The sequence below is a fragment of the Prionailurus viverrinus genome, chromosome D2 (assembly GCF_022837055.1).
Source record: "Prionailurus viverrinus isolate Anna chromosome D2, UM_Priviv_1.0, whole genome shotgun sequence".
Taxonomy (NCBI): Eukaryota; Metazoa; Chordata; class Mammalia; order Carnivora; family Felidae; genus Prionailurus; species Prionailurus viverrinus.
In genome coordinates, this window is record NC_062571.1 from 9,475,348 (window position 1) to 9,497,011 (window position 21,664).

General features: G+C 40.1%; 1 protein-coding gene across 1 annotated transcript in view; it reads right to left on the reverse strand.

Moving 5' to 3' along the window:
* CHRM3 (cholinergic receptor muscarinic 3) overlaps positions 1–21,664 on the reverse strand; it is a 523,975-nt gene that overhangs the window by 362,557 nt on the left and 139,754 nt on the right. Inside the window, exon 2 of the mRNA XM_047824601.1 lies at positions 15,256–15,364. The gene's annotated coding sequence lies outside the window, so the exon portion shown is untranslated. The remainder of the gene's footprint in view (positions 1–15,255; positions 15,365–21,664) is intronic.

Here is a 21,664-nt window from a genome sequence, read left to right on the forward strand (position 1 = left end):
GGTTCTGGGGATAGAGTTGGGAGTAAGACCGAGTTTTCTCTCTGCTTCCACAGAGCTTACATTCTAATGAGTGGATGTATGATAAACAAACACAGGAGTATTTAAGAAATAATGTACATACACAGGAAACAAAATGTGCAGGTCTGTTGGAGGCCTTCTTTCCTACTCGTTGGGCAGGAAGCCACGGAGGGCAATGGCATGTCTGCTGAATCCTGAACAAAAAGGAAGAGGCAGCGGGAGTGTCAGGGGAGGGGATTTTCTATGAGGCAGAAAGAAGCCAGTAGACAAAGCGGGAAAGAGGAAGAAGGTGGTGGAAGATGAGGGAAAGCACGCCTGGTGATGGTCACATGGGGTCCTGGCAGCTGTGGAAGAGAGTCTGGATTTTATCTGGGTATACCGAAAGCCCCTGCACGATTGCGAGCGAAGGAGAGATGTGACAGGGGCCAAGAGTGGGCTCAGGGAGAGCTGATGGGAAGTGCCGGGTACCAGCTCAGGTGAGACCAGATGGACTCGGCCGTGCTGGAGGAGAGCACATCCGGGATGTGTTATGAAGGCTGATTTAATAAAATGTACTGGTGAATTACATGTGGGAAATGAAGAAAGAAGAAAAATAACACCTAGGCTTTGCCTGGTTCTCCTGGGAAAGAAGTAAAGTTTGGGGGCCCCTGGGTGGCTCAGTCAGTTAAGTGTCCAACTCTTGATTTCGACTCGGGTCACAGTCTCACAGGTCAGGAGATCGGGCCTCCCATCTGGATCCATGCTGACAGTGTGGAGCCTGCTTGGGATTCTGTCTCTCTCAGCCCCTCCTATGCTTGTGGGCATTCTCTTTCTCTCTCTCAAAATACATAAATAAACTTAAAAAAAAAAAAGCAGTAAAGTTTGAAAAGGGAAACAAGACATTGTGGAGAAGCATGTTTGAGGTGGAATGGGGGAAAATCCATAGTCCAATTCTGCACATGTTAATTTATCACTAACTATCTATTAGGCCCTCACGTGATGATGGCATGTTTGTTACATAGGAATGTATTGTTATACTACTAAGAGGAAAAAGGGAGGAGTTTTGTAATCCCACCGGTTCTGTAAAAGTATGTAAACTTTAGAAGTCTAGAATATAAAAAATATTTGAAGAGTTACTTTGTAGTTTTTCAGTGGTACGGTTTGAGGTGTTTTATATTACTTTTTGTATCTCTTTTTATATATATTTAAAAAAAATTTTTTTTTTTAACTTTTTTTTTATTTATTTTTGGGACAGAGAGAGACAGAGCATGAACGGGGGAGGGGCAGAGAGAGAGGGAGACACAGAATCGGAAACAGGCTCCAGGCTCTGAGCCATCAGCCCAGAGCCTGATGCGGGGCTCGAACTCACGGACCGCGAGATCGTGACCTGGCTGAAGTCGGACGATTAACCGACTGCGCCACCCAGGCGCCCCATCTTTTTATATTTTTTATATTTTATATTTTTATATTTTATAAAATCTGGAAAAAATAAGGACCATAAAAACTTCAGTTAGCCTATGAGTTACAAGAAAACAGCAGAACATATTAAAGAAAGATTTAGCAAAACCAGTTTAACGGTATTTCATTTCTTAACATTACTATAAATTTATTAATTGAGAAGTAGCATATTGATATATTTTCTAATTAATGTGCTTATATAATGGTATTGTTTAAAATTTTGTTTTCACAACACAAAACATTTCTCTGTATCTTTTCCCTATTCTTTGTATACATAAATTTTTGGTCCCAGAGAATTGTTGCACACCAGTTAATACACTTCACCATTTGTATCTTTTCTTACAAATAAATGGTATATAGTTAGTCTATCCATCACTCTTAAATCTACCTGGAAAAACAAATTGTGACATCCATTGCTATTCATTCCAAAACAAAAAGGCCACGAAACGTTTTGTTTCCCCTTAACGGGTTGATTTGGATGAAGCATGGGAAATGATCAATTGTGTGATCAATTGTGTGAGCTCTGCAATGACAAAAAAGGGGACAGTGTGCATAAGACATTTCATAGTCATTGGGACAATGTTATATATATTTATAATTATAGAATCAATGCAATATTTTCCCTTATTAAACATATCCTATCATGGCCAGTGAAATGTAACAAGGTAATCAATTCATGCATGAGAAATGCTGATTAGCTTCCTGAACTAACAGGAATGTCTTCTTTACTAAATTAAACCAATCAGTGTTCTCTCTTGAAATTCTTCCTCACTCTCCCTGAAGTCTTATGAAGAAAATATTATACTTAAAGCAATCGGCCCCTCAGAATTCGATGTTTAAATCTGATGCGGTGGTTAAACGGTCAGTTGTCGACATTCAATGAAAAAAAATTTGACTATAATAAAACAATCAGGGAAAATGTGTTGTATAACACTGTTCAAGATGAAGGGTAAGGTCAAGGGTAAGCTGAAACCCAAGATTTGATTTTAAATTCTAGTGTTGAAATAAGTATTTGTGCCCACATTGGAACATTACTTTAGGATACACACTGTAAAAGCATAAACTGGTGAATCCATGTAAGATGATCTTAACCCAAGTCCAGAGTATCAATGGAATAACGTGAATAATGGAGACATATTGCTTTGCTTATATGACCTTTTCAAAGATTATAAAAGTCATAGATGGGGTGCTTGGGTGGCTCAGTTGGTTAAGCATCCAACTCTTGATTTCAGCTCAGGTCATGATCTCACTGTCCACAGATTTGAGCCCCCCATCGGGCTCCATGCTGTCGGTGCAGAGCCTGCTTAGGATTCTCTCTTTCTCTCTCTCTCTCTCTCTCTCTCTCTCTCTCTCTCTCTCCCTCTCTCTCCTCCTCCCCTACTTGCATTGCCTCTGACTCTTTCAAAATAAATAAATAAATTTTAAAAAAACCTCACAGATATAGGGAAAGTGATGGAGAATGGCTATGGTGAATATTATTTTGTGCCATACTTACGAGTCTAGCAAGAATCTGTGTCAGTGGTATAGTGGGAGTGAGAGGATAAGGAAGGCCGTACCAGTAAAAGAGGACTGGCAAATATCTTCAATGATTCTGGCACAAGAGTTCACTCAGCCCATATTCCCTGAGCATCCTCTAGTGTTCCGCACTGTGACAGCTTCTATCTCTGGTTACAAAGGGAAACTGGCAATGCGTATGCAAGAGAAGCTCTGAGTCTAATCAGGGATAGGAAGACGAACATATAGACATTGAGGGATTTCAGTTTCGTAAATAGTTAGTAAGTAATGGCAGAGAAGCTGACTCAGGTGACTCGGAATTCTTACATAAGGCAAAAAACCTGAACCAATATGTTAATGGATGTGTAGGCATTTTCCAGGCATATCAGAAGGTGAAGGCATTGTAGGCAAGGAGAGCATGGGCGAGCCCGATGGTCCAGTCACACAAAAGGTTTTAACGTGCTTAATAGCTGAGAATACCGACCTGAGTTCAAATGTTAGGTGTAGAAGTGGGCAGGGCTGGATATGTTTGGAGAATTTCCTGAAGTCACATATTGGAGGGCCTCTTATTCTCACTGAAATGTGTCTGGATTTTAATCTCAAGGCAAAGGGAATGCGGCTATGGGAAATGTTTATGCAAAGAGTGAAATATTCAGGTTTGTGTGTTAGAAAAGATTCCAACGGCAAGAGCAATGACATACCAGAAGGGAGTCAAATAGACTATTGCAATGTTTACTGTAATAGCTTAGGTATAAAATCCCAGGGCCAAATAGTAGTCCTGACAAGGTAAAGAATAGGACTGTTTTAAAGGATGTTAGGTGACAGAATCATCTGGATTGACCACTCATTTTGATTAAAGAGGCCGGGGAACTTAGAAAATGACTCAGAAATTCCACCGGGTAACTGCATGGTTGGTGGTGATTACCACTGGTCATAATAGGGATTAAAGGAGGAAAAGGAGGGTGGGATTAAAAACTAAATTCACAGTTGGGACTTACAAAATCGTAACTGCTTTTAAGAATGCCAGTAACTCATTATTTCAAACAACATTACGAGATCACTCCAGTGATCTCTATACTAAGTGTTGGCTATCATGACAGAGATACTGAGGAACTAAGGAGCTGTCTACACTGACAAAAAAAAGAGTTAATAAAATGGAAATTTTGAAAATGTATGAGTTAGAAAAGACAAATTAAGAAGACAGAACTAAGAAGAGAGGGGAGGGGATTAGATAAATAACAGGGGTTTTCTAACTTTTTTTTCCCACTGTGACCCCCAATAATAAACACATTGTACCTTTGACCTGGCACATATACATACAGATATAAATGAAACAAAGACTTTATGGAAAGTCATTATGGGACACACTCTGACACTTTTTCCTTTGCTGTGTTGCATTTTAAAATGCTGGTGGCAATCTACCAACCTGATTTTATGATTGATTCGCAGGTCAGCCTTGAAGTATGAGCAAGGCTGACAGAGAACTCAGATGGAAAGACCAGTTTTGTTCAGCAGCTAGCTGAACAAAGAAGTTTTAGTGTCAGAAGAGATGTGATTGAGTCGCCTTTCTCATTAGCAGGCAACAGAGAATCTGAACAAAGGGAGAGGGCTCTCTCCACTAATTAAGTGGCTTTTCCTTAATCTGCACAGCCCCGGAGGATCTCCTAGCCCAAGGCATAAATGAAAGAATGAGATTAAAGTCCATGATCCAATGACTTTTTAAAGTTAAAAAAAAAATAAATAAACACCTTTAGTAATATAGTCTGAGCTTGTAGCCGATCTCTTAAAGAAAACTGAAAAGCAGGGGCATCATTCGATTCAACTAACATGTATTTGCTTCCTCCTATGAGCCCCACTTGGTGTGAATTTCCCCCTGAGAGTTACAACAAAACTGACAAAGAGCAGCCTGGAACTCCTTCTACACAATGGGTTTTTCCTTGTCTTGGGCTTACTAGTTGTATCTTGCAACTTATCTTACATACCTCCTCCCCGAGGAAGCTGGAGACACATCTCCAGCTAAAGGAAGACTGACGTTTCTATAACATGTCTAATGTATTTTAATAGACAGATGCTAGGAGTATGAGACACTGAAATGCAGCTTTAATTACTCTCCTTATTAGACTGCTACACTTTGCAGGCTGTTAGCACACAGGATGGGAACTTGGTGATAATCACTCTGTCAACAATTTCACTTTGGCGGAAATTCTTTAGTTTTGCTCTCTATACGGAGTAGTAGGGAAAAGGCAAAATAGCACTGATGAGCTACTCGTGGCCCTCCACCTCGGCACTGTTTTTGCCCCGTCGTCTAAAAGCCATTAGACATTACCATTTGACTACACTATTTTTTAATCTAGGTTATTTTAAAGAGCTAAATTTAAAAATGCACTCTCAAGAATGGCTGCAAAGTCTTGTGTAGCACTTTTTTGCATCAAGCATTGATTTTCACATCAGTGGCATGAGAGTTAAGTGATCTGGAGTTGGGAGAGCCACCAAAACCACGTAATTCAGAAAACCTAGAAAGTAGACTAAGTTGTCAAACATGCAACTGGGCTTCATGCAAAGAAAAGAAATATTTTTTTTAAATGAATGCAGTTATGATGTTTATCATCTCCCCCAAGAGGAATGGGCTATTTTATTTATCACTGCAATCTAAGTAAACAGAGTTTAATATCTACTTACTTGCTGAGCTTAAGAGGTCATTATATGGCATCCAAAAATCACTAAAAATCTCTGACTCACTTTCCTGTTGGAAAGCTGGTTCAGCACAGTGCATGGCTGCCACTTTACCCAATTTTTTTTTTTATTTTTCCTTTTGTCACCAGCTCTACATCAGATACTACATTTCTAATTCGATGATGGATACCAATCAATGAATGGTTCTGGTTCTATACCCAACTTCCATGGGATCAGGTGATACAAGGGCAACACATCCATGCCACTCCGTGCTTCAGCAGAGAAAGAACTTGAACTTCGACCGAAGTTCCAAAACACTGGAATTGCTTCTCTTCTCTCTGTTATTTTTTGGGCCTCATGGGGTGCAAGCTATCTGTCCCCCTCAGTCGCTTTTAGCCACTCTCGGTGTAATCTGATGATGTACACAATAGTCTTGAAGTTTTCTCCTTTAGGTTCTGGAGCACCTACAAAATTATCTTACAGTGAGTAAAGAAAACAAGGCAGAAGACACACGAGTCATTTTCCAACGAAGACTGAGATAGATTATCAAAATTTTCGTTTCTGGAAGCAATCGAAATAGGAAGTTTTGGTGAGTAAGAATTTCCAAGTTTGTAATCTAAAATTATGCTTTGGAGGGGCGTCTGGGTGGCTCAGTCGGCTGAGCGTCCGACCTCGGCTCAGGTCATGATCTCACGGTTCATGGTTTCAGGTCCCACATCGGGCTCTGCGCTGACAGCTCAGAGCCTGGAACCTACTTTGGATTCTGTGTCTCCCTCTCTCTCTGCTCCTCCCCCACTTACGCTCTTTCTCTCTCTCTCTCTCTCTCTCTCTCTCTCAAAAATAAATAAACAGGGCACCTGGGTGGCTCAGTTGGTTAAGCGTCCAACTTCAGCTCAGGTCATGATCCCACAGTTTGTGGGTTCGAGCCCTGTGTTGGGCTGTGTGCTAACAGCTCAGAGCCTGGAGCCTGCTTCAGATTCTGTGTCTCCCTTTCTCTCTGCTCCTCCCCCACTCATGCTCTGACTCTCTCTCTCTCTCTCTCAAAAAGAAATAAACATTAAAATTTAAAAAAATAAATAAATAAACATTATAAACAAATAAATAAAATTATGCTTTGAAGAAAGTTTTTGCTGGTACAAAAAGCAACTGCTTTTATGTAAGCTTAAATTCATTACTATCTGTATATACATATATTTAATGATCTATGTCACTATAGAAAAGGACTTTATATATATGTATACACACACACACACACACACACACACACACACACACTCTATTCTCGTCCTCCATGCCTCCTGCTCACCAGTGGCTACCTGGAAAAACTATGAGGACAAGGATTTTGTCTGTTGTTCACAGCGGCAGGCAGGGCTGCATAGAAGGAGGTCTAGAAATATTTGCTGAATGAATAAACAGAATACCTCAGTTCTCCAGCTTCAAATATTTAACTAATGTCATGTAGGGCATGACTTTCTTTCCAGATAGTTTAATCCCCTCGAATTTTAAATGACTTCAAAATATTATAATTATCTCCTTTATTTAAAAGCAAGTGTTTCTTCAAAACTGTCTCTGCTTCCCAGGCTTATTTTATTGTATTTTTTTTATTCCATTTAGGTGTTGCTTGCTGGGGTTAACAGATCCGCTGAGTGCACATCTAAGGGACAGTAAAACACTGTTAATATCTCTCCATCAGAGAGAGAGAGGCAGCATATGACACGAATCCACAAAATTCTTTTCAAGCATAACTGAGCTGAAAAGAGGGAATTAATGTGAAAGCATTTGGTGAGGTGACTGGTGTACAGAAGACAGTTGTTGAGAATAAGAATTTTAGTCTGAATTTTGTGGGAGCAATTAATTATAGTATGAAACACATGCTGATTTCATGGCACTTACACTGACTGTTAATAGGAAAAAAAAAAGATATAAGAAAACATGTTGAATAAGGATGTCGTTGAACTTTGCGGATAAACTGTCCAGTCTTAAAAATGCATTTCTGATGCATTTTCCTGGAAGACACCTGCTTGTATCTGTTACTGAAGACATGACTGAAATAACTGCAGATTCTCATTTTTATTCATATCGGTTGCTGCAGAAGGGTAGAAGGGGAAATCTTTAATTATAATTTTATAAGCTATTGATTCTCCAGGATATGAGAGAAGCATGGCTCAAAACCCGAAGCACATTATATTTTCAACACTAATTTTATTTTAAAAATCAAATTAGTTTTCTAATTTCATAAGATATGATATGCCTCCATACATATGTGCCCCCCTGTAGGGATGAGGCTGTTACAAATTTAGGTTATGTAAGTATGGATGTGAATCAGTGGGGTACAAGGTACAGTACTCATCTCCTTTGTGAAAGGGAGATGATGAGGCCATTGTTGCAGAGTTTTGTGAGGATGACACAATGATGTGACACAACATGAGACCAAAGCCTACTGCACAGTTACTAGCTCAGTACATGGCAGTCTTCACTGTCATTGCCAAGTTTCACCACACGCCTGTAAGTTCATTAGCTAAAAAGAATGTCAGGAAATAGTCACTAAGATAGTCGAATCTTCAAATACATAAAATAAAGACTTAAAAAGTTACCAGGAAACAATCTCGAAAATTTTCAAGTGTTGCCTCTGGGAATAACAACAACAACAACAACAAAATAAAAACCCCTACTTCTTCCGATAATATGTTATTCTTGGCATACCATTCTCTACTTATTGGAGCACACCAAAGCTTTAATATTGTGATTACCCGAGCCCTATATTTCTACATTAGTCGTATATTTCTGCTTACGCAACTGGATGAATATTCATCACTCCTACATTAGTCCTGTATTTCTGCTTACACAACTGGATGAATATTCTTGATACATGATTCATTCAAACATTATCCCTTTTTGCCAGAAGCATGTCAATCTAAAATAGCTCATGCACTGAAAACTGTCAGCCCATTTTCCTCTCTGAAATACGTCTTTACTGGCTCAATGCCTTCCGCTTACCTATCTACAGCCAGCTGTGAAAGCTGAATGGCTTAAGATACAGTGTGTCACAATTCTACGTTAGCCTGTAGTGACTCCTCTGTGTAAGAGTGATGTACACGAAGTAACAAAGATAAATGTCGAGTGTGAAAATACTAGTTTAGCGGATTTGACGATCTTCCCTGTTAACATGGTACTATTCAAGTATAAATATTAAACAATTGTAAGTCCACTACTGTGTCGTATACGGCCACCAAAGTTAAGTTTCAGATAGAACTTCATGCGGCTACATCATGAGGGTTTCGTTTATTGACTTGGAGGGAATTTTTTGGTTTGGTTGTTTTTCTCTGTATTTCTTCAAAAACAGCTCAAACCTATAGGAATGTTGACTTACACAATATATACATTCCACCTTTCCCCACTCAGATTAATAGTAGGTATCTTCCACGGTTTCCATGGGTAAACTATGTTAAAATATCTTACACATTTTAATATATTTTATAATGAATTGAACAAAATCAATTTTAAATATATGTAATAATTACTATAAGAAAACAAAGCCTTAAGAACTCTTTAATGTTTTTTTATATATTAGTAAACTATTAATTAATCTATTAATTCCTTAATTAATATATAAATAATTTCTTACATATTAACTTACATGGAAAAAATCATTTCCATCTCAGTCAAGAAAAGGTCAAATAATTCTCATTGTTGAAATGCTGTTCTAAAAATAATACATTTAATGGTAAACCCATAAGGAAGTTAGTAGAATCAGTTTTACATTTTCAAAACTGTGCTCTGTTTTTCTAAAAGTGTTAAAAATGATACAAATCTCATAGTATGTTAAAAGTTGCCAGTTTTCATTTTTCTGGTTATACTTTTTGCAGATCTATATATAACATATAATATTGTAATATATAATATAAAATTATATAATGTATAATATATTATAATATAAAATTATATATATATGTATATATATACTTTTTAATGTTTTATTTTATTTTTTGAGAGACAGAGAGAGACAGAGCATGAGCAGGGGAGGGGCAGTGAGAAAGGGAGACACAGAATCCCAAGCAGGCTCGAGGCTCAGAGCTGTCAGCACAGAGCCCGATGTGGGGCTCGATCTCATGAATTGTGAGATCATGACCTGAGCTCAAGTCGGACGCTGAACCGACTGAGCCATTAGGTGCCCCTGCAGATTTATATTAATAACAGTTTGAAGTAATATCCATATTGAATAACATTTCGTAGAAATCTTTTGATGTGGCAAATGCATTTATTGCCTCTTCAGTCTGAGGACAGAGAATGGTATTGTTTCTACCATTAATTTAATCAGGAATTAGTTGTTGAGCACTAGACCCTGGACATAAGAGACTGAGTAAGATGAGGAATGCCCTCAACAAGACTGCAACGGGACAGATGGACACTTGTTAGAGACTGACTGTGGACCTCTAACCCAAAACTCAGACGTCACATGCAAATGTCCAGTGTGGTGGCCTGTGGAGGGGGGCGGGGTCTTTGGGGAGGTGATTAAGTCATGAGGGTGAAGCCCTCATGAATGGGATTATAGTTACACAAGAATACGTGGGAAACATATAAAAGGTGCCCCAGAAAACTCCTTTGCTTCTTCCACCATGTGAGGACACGGAAAACATGGCTTTCTAAAGAGCAGACCCTTACCCTACATGAAGTCTGCTGGTGCCTTGATCTCAGAGTGCCCAGGCTCCAGAACACTGAGGAATAAATTTCTGTTGTTCATAAGCCACTCGGTTGATGATGAAATGGAAGCCAAGTATTGCAGAAGAAGTGAAGAATGTGGTCTCTCACTAGGGCGCGCCCGCAGTACAGAGGTGGAAGGACAGCAGGGGACGGTCAACTTTAAGAGGAGGATGGGGGTAGCTTTCACAGACGGCAGCGAATGCCAAATGAGTCTGGAAGGAAGAACTGGAGTCTGATGGACGGCGAGCACGAGGAGATGGCGACGGGCAGGTGAGACGGGGGTGCCTCCGGGCGGGCGGTCAGCGCAGAGGCTGAGATCTGAAGCCGACAAAAGAGAGGGGGCCTCGTCCACGTCTGGGGGCGTCTGCAGCTCATCTGAGGCTACTTCTGGTCACTGGGCAGCAGACGCTCGCTGTTCACAAGCTCCTCTCCCGCCTGTCCTGCCGCCCATCCGGCTCACCCGCAACCGCTCCGAGCTTCTCCCGCTCCCTGCCATGAGTGTGTTACGCTTACAGTCACAACCTCTTCTTGAAAGTCCCGCCAAGACAGGTTTCATTTCACGTCTGTCTCCGAACGACAGCCGACTTTAGTTCTGGACGCCCCACCTCTTCCAAACTCTGGCCTGGTGACAGGGAATGAAATGTCTCTTCGTTTTCAGAGACACGATTTGATGAAGTATTAGAGTGATAACCGACTAGATCAGACCCCTTTAAAAGGACACTTCTAAAGCCGCAAATCACTTTTGAGGCAAACATCGCAAGTGAGCAATGGCCGCGGCAAGAAGGAGGGCGGAAGGAGGGCGATGTGAGAAATCCACTTGTTTGGATGAGCACGACGACGACTCTGCTTCTTTTTATTACACTCTAACTCCTAATACGAGACTTCAAAACGTGAATGGTGACCATACCGAAGGCCTGAAGCATGCAGCAATGCAGGGCCCTCCGGAAGGAGGTCAGAATGACCAAGGTCATCTCTCACCAAGGGCCCCAAGCAGGGACAGCAAAGCCTATGTCTGCATACGTGGACATAAGAATGCACTTCCCCGGGGCGCCTGGGGGGGCTCAGTCGCTTAAGCGTCGGACTTCAGCTCAGGTCATGATCTCGCGGTCTATGAGTTCAAGCCCCACATCTGGCTCTGTGCTGACAGCTCAGAGCCTGGAGCCTGCTCCGGATTCTGTGTCTCCCTCTCTCTCTGCCCTTCCCCCGCTCACACTCTGTCTCTCTCTGTCTCTCAGAAATGAATAAACATTAAAAAAAATGCACTTCCCAAACGTTTACACCTAAAAACCTCCTCTACAACCATGACTGTCCTCATCGTGGGCAAACTCTTAAAGGCTAATGCTACTGCAAAAATAAACAACAAGAATAATAGGCGTGTAGAAAGCAACTGTTGATAATATCACTATCTGAATTCTCAACAAGTCAGGTTAAATTTGCATGTGAAAGAGTCTCTGGGTGGTGATACTGAGGGACAGAGATGAAGTGGCCAAGCACTGTCACTGTTCCAGACGGTTTATAATTAACACGTGATGGAAAGAGACTTGGTTTTCTGTTCTGAGTCGTACACAGCAGCCAGGCAATTGGCTCTTGGCTCAGATCACCGCCCCAGATTATCAGCATTTCCCACCTTGGGAACAAATAATGACTCATTTGAAATATACCACCCAGTACAAGCACTGAATTTTGTCCAATATGCTCCCAGAGGACAATACATTAAGTTTATTTATAACAAGAATAAGTATGCAATATGGTTTAGACGAAATGTTCATGGAAGTGAAAAAGCAAACCGTCCTCCACATCGTTTTGTGACATACATTCTGCATTTCCACCCCTTTCCTCCCCCCCACTTTTTTTTTTTTAGAAAACAAATCATTTTAAATGTGGTAACAGCCCAATCTTTATAACAAAATAAACACTGAGTTGATATTCCCTGATAGGCTTAAAAAAGGCAACAGATTTTTTTTTTAATCAGGATACCATATTTAAGTTATGTTTGCATTTTTTAATTTGAGTTAAGTTATTCGTTTGTCTTTTTTGAAATTCTGGATCTCACAAAGTAAATCATATAATTGGGCACATTTCTAAAAGTCCCCTAAATACAACATATGGCAAGAAGGACATTTTCAGAATCGGAGTGTCTCTGATTTACATTACTTTAAAAATGCATTCTATAATAATTTGTGACTATATTTTCACAACTCTCGATTCAGGTGTTGGCTACCACTGCTTGCCAGATGTTGTGTTAAATCATCCTAACAAAAGCAGTATGGAGTATTTTTAAATTCTTTCTTTTTTTTTTTTTTTTTTTTTTTCAGAAACTGAGACTTCGAAAGGTTCAGTAACTACTTTAGCTTCCACCGTAACATAATGAATGGTTTTGGACTTACGGCTTTCTGATTCCAAAATCTGTGGTGGTTACCATAATCCCTCACTCTGTCCAGTGAATAATAACCATAAATGTTGATTAGTTACGAAGCATCACACAGCGCTCCTAAGCACTTGACCCTATTAACTCATGTAATCCACGCAAAAACCCTATGAGATAATCCTGGGTGCCGATATACAGATGGACACAGAGATGCGGTGACCAAGCACTGTCACTGTTCCAAATGGGTTATAATTAACACGTGACAGAAAGAGACTTGGTTTTCTGTTCTGAGTCATACATGGCAGCCAGGCAATTGGCTCTTGGCTCAGATCTCCGCCCAGATTATCAGTATTTCCCATCTTGGGAACAAATGATGACTCATTTGAAATATACCACCCAGTGCAACCACTGAACTTTGTCCAATGTGAGCCCAATGGACAATACCTTAAGTTTATTTATAACAGGAATAAGTATACAATATGGTTTAGACAAAATGATCGGGGGAAGTGAAAAGCAAACCGTCCTCCACATCGTTTTGTGACATACATTCTGCCTTTCCCCCTCTTTTCTTACTTTCTCTCTCTCTCTTTTTTTAGAAAAAGAAATCATTCTTATTATTAGACCCATTTTACAGATGAGCAAACTAAGGCACAGAGAGGTTAAAGGACCTGTCCAACAGTACAAAGCTGGAAAATGAAACAACTGGGTTGGTTGCAACCCCATAAATCTGACTTTAGACAGCTCCTCCCCCCCACCCCCACCCCCACTTAGGGACTATGCTACAATATTAGCAAGTGAATATATATTACCTGTTATTAAAGATTTTGTTTCACCTAAATGCAAACACTTTATTCATGTAATAAGCCATTGCCCCTTCAAAAATAATCATATCCAATTCCTGGAGAATAATCTGCAAACCAGTGTCATTGCATGGCCCTGGTTATATAACAACTTTTAAAATTTTAGTGAAAAAGTCTTTTTCCATCTTACTAAATATATTCGTTAAGATTCTCATTTTCAATCTTTTAAACACACTAACTGTATTCCATTAGCAAAAAAAGAATGGCTATATGAGGCACTGAAGAGGTTTCGGTAAAAAGGAATTTAATATAGTAAGCTAAATGAACAATATCTGGTTGAATTTCTGCATTATCTCTTAATGTCCTGAAATTAAACTGTATACAAAAAGTATCTAATGTATCTTTTCTCCTCCGAGTGTAAATACCCAAACGTAGTCTAATAAAGTGTATCCAGGAGAACAGAAGCAGACATCTAACACCCATAGTTGGTGGGGACTGATGTGCACAGTATGTGTGAGAAACATGGTTGGTTTTTTTGTTTCATGTTTAATTTACACATAATTTTCTCAAATATGAGAAATTTATTTGGTTCATGAATTAAAGTTAAGTATGATTTTATCATTTATATTTTGGGTGAATAACACACAAAATATCAAAAATTTAAAAAGCTGAGCACCAAATGTATGGAAGTTCTGAATCATAAGTTGTAGACCTGAATTTAATATTACACTGTATGTTAACTAATTAGAATTGAAATTAAAAAAAAAAAAACTAAAGAAAAAGCAAAGTATGATCACAACTCTTGTCCAACTCCCTCCTTGAAATATTAATCAGCCACAGATAACATCATTTTTATGGGGTTTGTAATTAAATAATAACTTCATGTTATTATCTCACTGGACCTATAAAGTAATCTTATGAATTAGGTAAAGTGGAAATTCTCTCTCATTCTGCAGATGAGGAAACTGATGCCTGGAGACCCGAGGGTCTGGTCGGATGATCCAATTAGGGTTTTCTGACACAGTATAATTCTTTTTCCATGACACCATAAATATGACAAGTCAATTGCCACATGATACTTGTGTAAGTGGACACATGATCAGATATCTTGCTAGTTAAAACGGCAATAAAATTGAACCGTTTCGGGGCGCCTGGGTGGCGCAGTCGGTTAAGCGTCCGACTTCAGCCAGGTCACGATCTTGCGGTCCGTGAGTTCGAGCCCCGCATCAGGCTCTGGGCTGATGGCTCGGAGCCTGGAGCCTGTTTCCGACTCTGTGTCTCCCTCTCTCTCTGCCCCTCGCCCGTTCATGCTCTGTCTCTCTCTGTCCCAAAAATAAATAAACGTTGAAAAAAAAAATGAACCGTTTCAAAACATCACAGTAGGTAAAATTTTTTAGGCTTTCACTGCCAGATTTATTAAATAAAAATTTATTTATGATGATATTAAAGAGCCAAAGGACAGTGAACATTTCCGGTGACATTATTTTTACTCAGTTAAAAGAGAGGTGAAGTTCTATACTTCTAAACTCTGCCATAGGGATACATAAACGCTTCCATACTAATATACACACACATACGCAACAGGTACATTTTAACCTGCTCTTTCATTTTGCAACTGGCTGCCACATAACCAGAATAAATCTAGCCATGTTCATAACCACAACACGAACACAAGTATTCTGCTTCTCTTTCATTAAAAATGTAGACTCTGTTGACAATCTCCATATATAGCCACGTAAGCAATACTGAATAGAAAATACCTACTAGTGAAGAGGCTTCGCGGCATACATCACGACAGGCATGCTTATCGTTCCGTCGATCCACAGCTCACTGAGCGACTCATAACTGCAATGTGTGCCATCACCGTTCAGATCTAAAAAAGACACACAAAGAGGTAGCAACGTCAGTAAAGAGTATTTCGTATCATTCATATAAGAGTATGTTTCCAACCTCCAGCTTGAAAAAATGTTTGGTGATACATCACACTTTTCTGATTTCTCCCACAATGCATAGTGGGACCGCACTGTGCGCTCAATAAATAAGTCTGATTTAGTAGTACATTCAGCAGTAAATCGGTAGGACTTTACTGGAAGGCGATAAATTTATCAATAAAGAACAAGACAAACAAAAGGCAAATCTGACATCCTTGGATGTGGGTGGTTTTTTTAGGGCCTATGTGCTAAACATTTATATCTTGCCCGTGTATGACATTTCTTTTAGTCCTCCTAACAAAGCTCCAACACAGGTAGTCTCCTCGTTTACAGCATTTAGGGTTCAGAATAGTACAGCAGCGGGCCCCAGACTCTGACCTCTAGAGCCATGTCCTTTCACTTACCATGGGCAACGTGTAGGAACACGTGTCGTCCTATGCCTCCTGTGCCCCCTACGTCCTACAATATGAGCGACAGATACCGAGAGAGTCAAGGAAAGATGGGTCTCCTTGATCTCTGCCTCCCCTGGGGTTCTCGGGAGACAAACGTGGTCCTCTGCTCATCTGCAGGTGTGTAGACCTGCAAAGCGAGAGATCTCGTGTGGGGATGCAGAGTCTGGCACATGTAAATATTTGCTGAGTAAACGAATGAATAAATGGCAACAAAAGTAGGAACTGGCATATATTTTTTGTCTGAGTTCACACTTTTGTTTGATCAACCCTTTCATTTACTTGCCGACATTACCTTCCTGTTTGCAACACAGTCTCGAGAGAAAAAAAAGCAGAATACATAATCTGAAACATCAAGTGAGCTAAGGTCAAATAGCCCTCATTCAAAGAATTACAAATTCATTAGGAGTCAGTTCAATTTGCTTCAATTGGAGAGGTTCCTGAAGAACAGCAAAAGGTCAACAACAAAGAAATTTTCCAGAGACGGAAAAAGAATTCGGCTTTCACTCCTAGATCAGATATCAGCGTGCTAACAGAACTTAACCACCTTCCCCTGCGGCCAGATCTCTTTGTGCAGTCCTTCCCTTGCACAAAGACGGGGGCAAACAGAAATGGCTAAAGACCCTAGGAAGAAACTGCGTGACCACAAGGAACTAGGAAAAGCTGGAGAAGCTATAGAGAAAGAGCTACGTCAAAGACCCCGATGGTCAGACCCAGTTTACCCCACTGAAGAAGCAGTGAGTGCTGTGGCTGACCGTCTGTCTACAGCAGGGCCTGGCGAAGTGCAGCCTGCCGCCTGTTTTTGAGCTAAGAATGGGTCTTACATTTTTAAATCGCTGAAAGGAATCAAAAGAAGCATGCAGATTATTTGAAATTCAAATTTCAGAGTCTATAAATAAAGTTTTATTGGAACACAGCCACAGCCATTCATTTACATATCGTCTCTGGCGGCTTGGGTGCCACAAGGGCAGAGTCAAGAGGTTGTGACAAACAGCATGACTCCCAACGTCTAAAATACAGACTATCTGAGCTTTTATTGAAATGGTCGGTTGGCTTCTGATCTAAAGAATCGCTCTCCTTTGGGCGGGGATGATATTAGAGAAAGATGGGTGTTTTCAGGCAGACTAGAGGTAGGGGGTGGGAATCCAATCCTCACAGAGGATGCAGAACCCCAGGAGCAATGCAACGGCTGCACTGAGTATGGCCAGGCTCCTCTGGGGACAGTGGGGCTTTTCCTCGGAGGAGGCACTGGAAAGGTTAGACCCAGCCACACTCAATCTGGCATACAGGTCATGTCAATGAGGAAGGATGAAGAAATCCGGCCACCAGGATAAACGGGCCACGGTGTTCTCAACTGGCCTTGTCTAAGGATGGATTAAGGGGCGACGGAAATAAACAGACAAAAAAGCATAAAGCCTGTCAACAAGAATCTGCTGTGATGAGCACCAGGTGTTGTACAGAAGTGTTGAATCACTAACCTGTATACCAGAAACTAATATTACACTGTATGTTAACGAACTGGAATTTAAATAAAAACTTTAAAAAAAGTAAAACATAATTTAAAAATCCTATTTAAAAACCAAAAAAAAAAAAATCTGCTACAAAGCACAAGGAAACCATGCCGTCTTTATGAAGAGGAAACATTTACATCTGAAAGACACCAAAGAAAGTTAAAGTGTTGTAGAACATTCTTTGGACTCTCAGTGAAGTTTGAGACAACACAGAACAAAATCCCACAGTTTTATCTTCGCAGAAATTAATTAAACCCAAATAAATGAGAAGACATTTAAGTGGCTTCCCATTTAACTACTAATTGCATCTTGGTGAAGAAAAGAGAGGTTCTGATCTCAAAGACGTGGCTCTGAACACCAAATCCACCATATTCTTGCTGTATGACCTTGAACAACCTCATAATCAAAGTCTCCTTTCCATTACCTCTGAAACAGGGTTATTTTGAAAGTTGTGAGACAAAATACGCCTAAGATGTCCAGGATATTGCCTGCTACATGGGAAGTATGGTATTTACTAGCTTGCTACCTTCCTTCTGGTCTAGCCCTGTTCACCTTCCCACCCTCCTGTTCTAAAACTCATCCATCCACCATGACAATTACGACCATAGGAAAACGTTGCTGCACATGTAAGTCTCACCTGCCTTTGCATTTTCTGCTTTCTTTGCATGGACTATGCTTTCTAACACTGAATCTTTTCTCATCGCACTGGTAAACTGCTATTCACTTGAAAAAAATGTTTAATGCAGAAGTGAATTTTGCAACCATTCTTAATCCCTTGGGCAGAAATATACAGGCACAACCTTTTTGTGCAAAAGTCTGTTATTATTAAGTCATAGTGTATTATCTGTTAACATCTGTCTTGCCCAGGATGCTGTATCTTGGTCATTTTCATTGGTAAGATATGATGTGATAAGCAAAATGACCAACTCTAGCCTCCTGGGGAACACAGACATGTAAACACACACACACACACACACACACACACACACCACATACATTCCTGCCTGCCTATTACTGGCCTAGTGTTGGCGACCACATCCGAGTCATCTGACACTTACTGAATAGACATCACCTTCCTCATGCCAGCTGCAACCTGAGTGTAATGGCGACTTCAGAAACGTCTGGTGCCCAAACACTGGTTATTTGTTGAAAGAGTAAGTGAAGAATGAGTGCAGGAAGACTGCAACAGCAAACCTAGTAAGGATCTGATATGTAAGAAATGGACACTTAGCAGGTTCTCAGTGACACTGACTGCTTAATTACCCTGGGAATCCATCTGGAAATAGACACAAAGTAGTATACATCTCTTCATCTTATAGATTTGGGCAAAAGAGCTTTCGAAGTAGACTTCAATGACAATCTTCCCAATTTCCCAAACATCTACTATGTACCAGACTCCAGTGGGTACAGCCTCTAAGTCAGCTATTTCCGTTTTTATTCTTTTTCAGAGGAGGAAGTTGAAGGGGAGCAAAGAGTGGGAAGCTTTTTCTTGACTAAAGTCACACAGTGAGTGGAAACTTAAGTATATCAAAGTCTAGGCATTTCCACATTAAAACTCCTTTTTGGTCTCTACTTTGTTAAAAGATGCTCTTAACGGAAGACTTCTTGTATAAACAGTCAATAAGTGATAGTTGTTGTTACTACAATTATTATAACCCAACAAAAGGGAAACAGTTTATCACTATGGAATGTTACAATGTGAAACTTGTATTATGCTTTGTTTGCTGTATCGAAGTTATGCTAACATAAGGATCTGAGTCCATAAATGCAGAATACAAAAAGCTAAGAAATCTCATCAAAATTATGAGCAATTTCATGTAGAATAATAATAAATATTGGAAGATAGTACGGTCAAAGCAAGACCGTGTGATTATAGGTAACTTATTTGAAATTCATCCATTTATTTGAGAAAAGTGCAAACATGCATGAGTTCAAATTTATATTTTAAAAAAGCTGACATGTATACATTTCTAGGAGTGGTGGTAACATGCCAGACTTCTCCACATTTGAAATCTCACTTTTTCCCTGAGCAGGAAAATACTTACTGCCGTTTTGGTAAGAGCTATTAGTTTGTCTATTTATTTTGCTATTGGAAATGGAAACATTTAGAGGCGGATTTAAAAAACAAGGATAACTGGAGCTAAGTTCTCTCTGAAATGGAGTCATTTAAACTATCTACTCGACTTAAAATAGAGTTTACCTTCACATTTGCCAATTAGGATAAGCAATCAACACAAGATGATACTGACTATGGTACTCCTGCAAAAAAAAAAAAATACACACACACACACACACACATTTGTGTGTGTGTGTGTGTGTGTGTGTGTGTGTGTGTGTGTGTGTGTGTGTATGCATACCGCATATAGGGAGCATGCTATTTTAACAGAACCACAGCAAAGATAATGATGAAAGTTCTTACCCAAAAAGGGAGACAGTATTGGACAAGAGCAACAGCTGAGGCTCAAAAACATGTTGACGCGTGCTCAGACAGGACCTGATATCCACGCCAGCAGATGCCCAGGTCACAGACCATCTGCATCTCTAACTTTCATCTGAAGGCAGTTCTAACCTGTGTCACTTACTCATGAAACAATTAGTATTCTCTTATGGTCATTGCATTACAACAGAAGAAAGTCACAAAAACTTAAAGAAATCTGTTTGTTTACTTATTTTTGATAGAAAGAGGGGAGGGGGCAGAGGGAGCAGGAGAGACAGAATCTGAAGCAGGCTCCAGGCTCCGAGTTGTCAGCACAGAGCCAATGCGGGGCTTGAACTCACAAACTGCGAGATTATGACCTGAGCTGAAGTTGGACGCTTAACTGACTGAGCCACCCAGGTGGCTGTAAAGAAGTCTGTTTAATCAAAAGCATCTTCTAGGAGGCTCCTGGGTGTCTCAGTTGGTTAAGCGCCCAACTTCAGCTCAGGTCATGATCTCACTGTTCGTGAGGTCAAGCCCCGAGTCAAGTTCTGTGCTGACAGCTCGGAGCCTGGAGCCTGTTTCAGATTCTGTGTCTCCCTTTCTCTCTGCCCTTCCTCTGTTGGCGCTCGGTCTCTCTCTGTCTCAAAAATAAATAAACATTAAACATTTTTTTAAAAAAGGCATCTTCTACCAAAGAAAGTACAGAAAAGTGATCTTGATTATACAACCATGAAACCTAATCATCCAGGAATCAGGAGCAGCTTCTTCTGTGTGAGTGGGTGGCTTTTCTCCCATACAAATGATTATGCCCAGAGACCTACATCAGATATATACATGGTTTAAGCGCACTAATGGTTATACCCAGCATACATGGTGATATTCCGGATGAAAATACACATTTTAGCTAGGTTTCCCACTATATAAAGGATAATCTGATGGGTATTTTTCCTTCTCTGTTAAGACTCTAAAATTAATTTTCATGGGAACTATTTTATTTTTCAATGTTCATTTATTTATTTTGAGAGAGGGAGAGAGAGAGAGAGAGAGAGAGAGAGAGAAAGAGAGAGCAAGCAGAGAATGGGCAGAGAGAGAGGGAGAGGGAGAATCCCAAGCAGGTTCCACACTCAGTGCAGAGCCCGATGCAGGGCTCAAACCCATCAACCATGAGATCATGACCTGAGCCGGAACACTGAGTCGGATGCTTAACCGACTTAACCACCCAGGTGCACGAATTAACTATTTTAGTAACTGCTGTGGACAGCTACAGTGTTAAGGTAGGAAATAATAAATCAAAAAGAATGATAGCCTTGGCAAGAAAGGCTCAGGCATAGCCAAAGTAGGAGTTATATTTTTATTTCTAAGTTTGTTTTAACTTGCTACTGGGTAGGTTTATATGTGTTTACATTTGTAATGAGGTAACTGTCACTTCATGTTTATATTTATTGGCTATTAAACTTTAAAGACTAGTTGCACTGAAAATTAACTTCCATGCTTATTCGACATTTGCTTTCCTGATGTGCCAGTTAGTCTTTATATTAATTTTAAGTAAGGACTGTTAAATTAGCTAGACAAAAATCAGTAGATTTTCTCATATGCCATTTACAAAACAGACAGCAGCTTCTAATCTCTATTTAAATTTTAAATCTGACTCCAATATTATCTGATTGGGTGGAGACATCCAGTTTGGCAAGCTGTGGATAAAGGGCTCTCTTATGAATCAAAGCTGTCATGATGGTAGAGAAGTGACCAAGCCTTTTGAAGGAGGGGTGCTGTGGAGGTTAGCTAATGCAGAAAGGCGATCTAAAGTTGGGGCAAAGTACCAATAGAGGGGAGGTGGGAGGCATTTTCTATCGGCATCTTCCT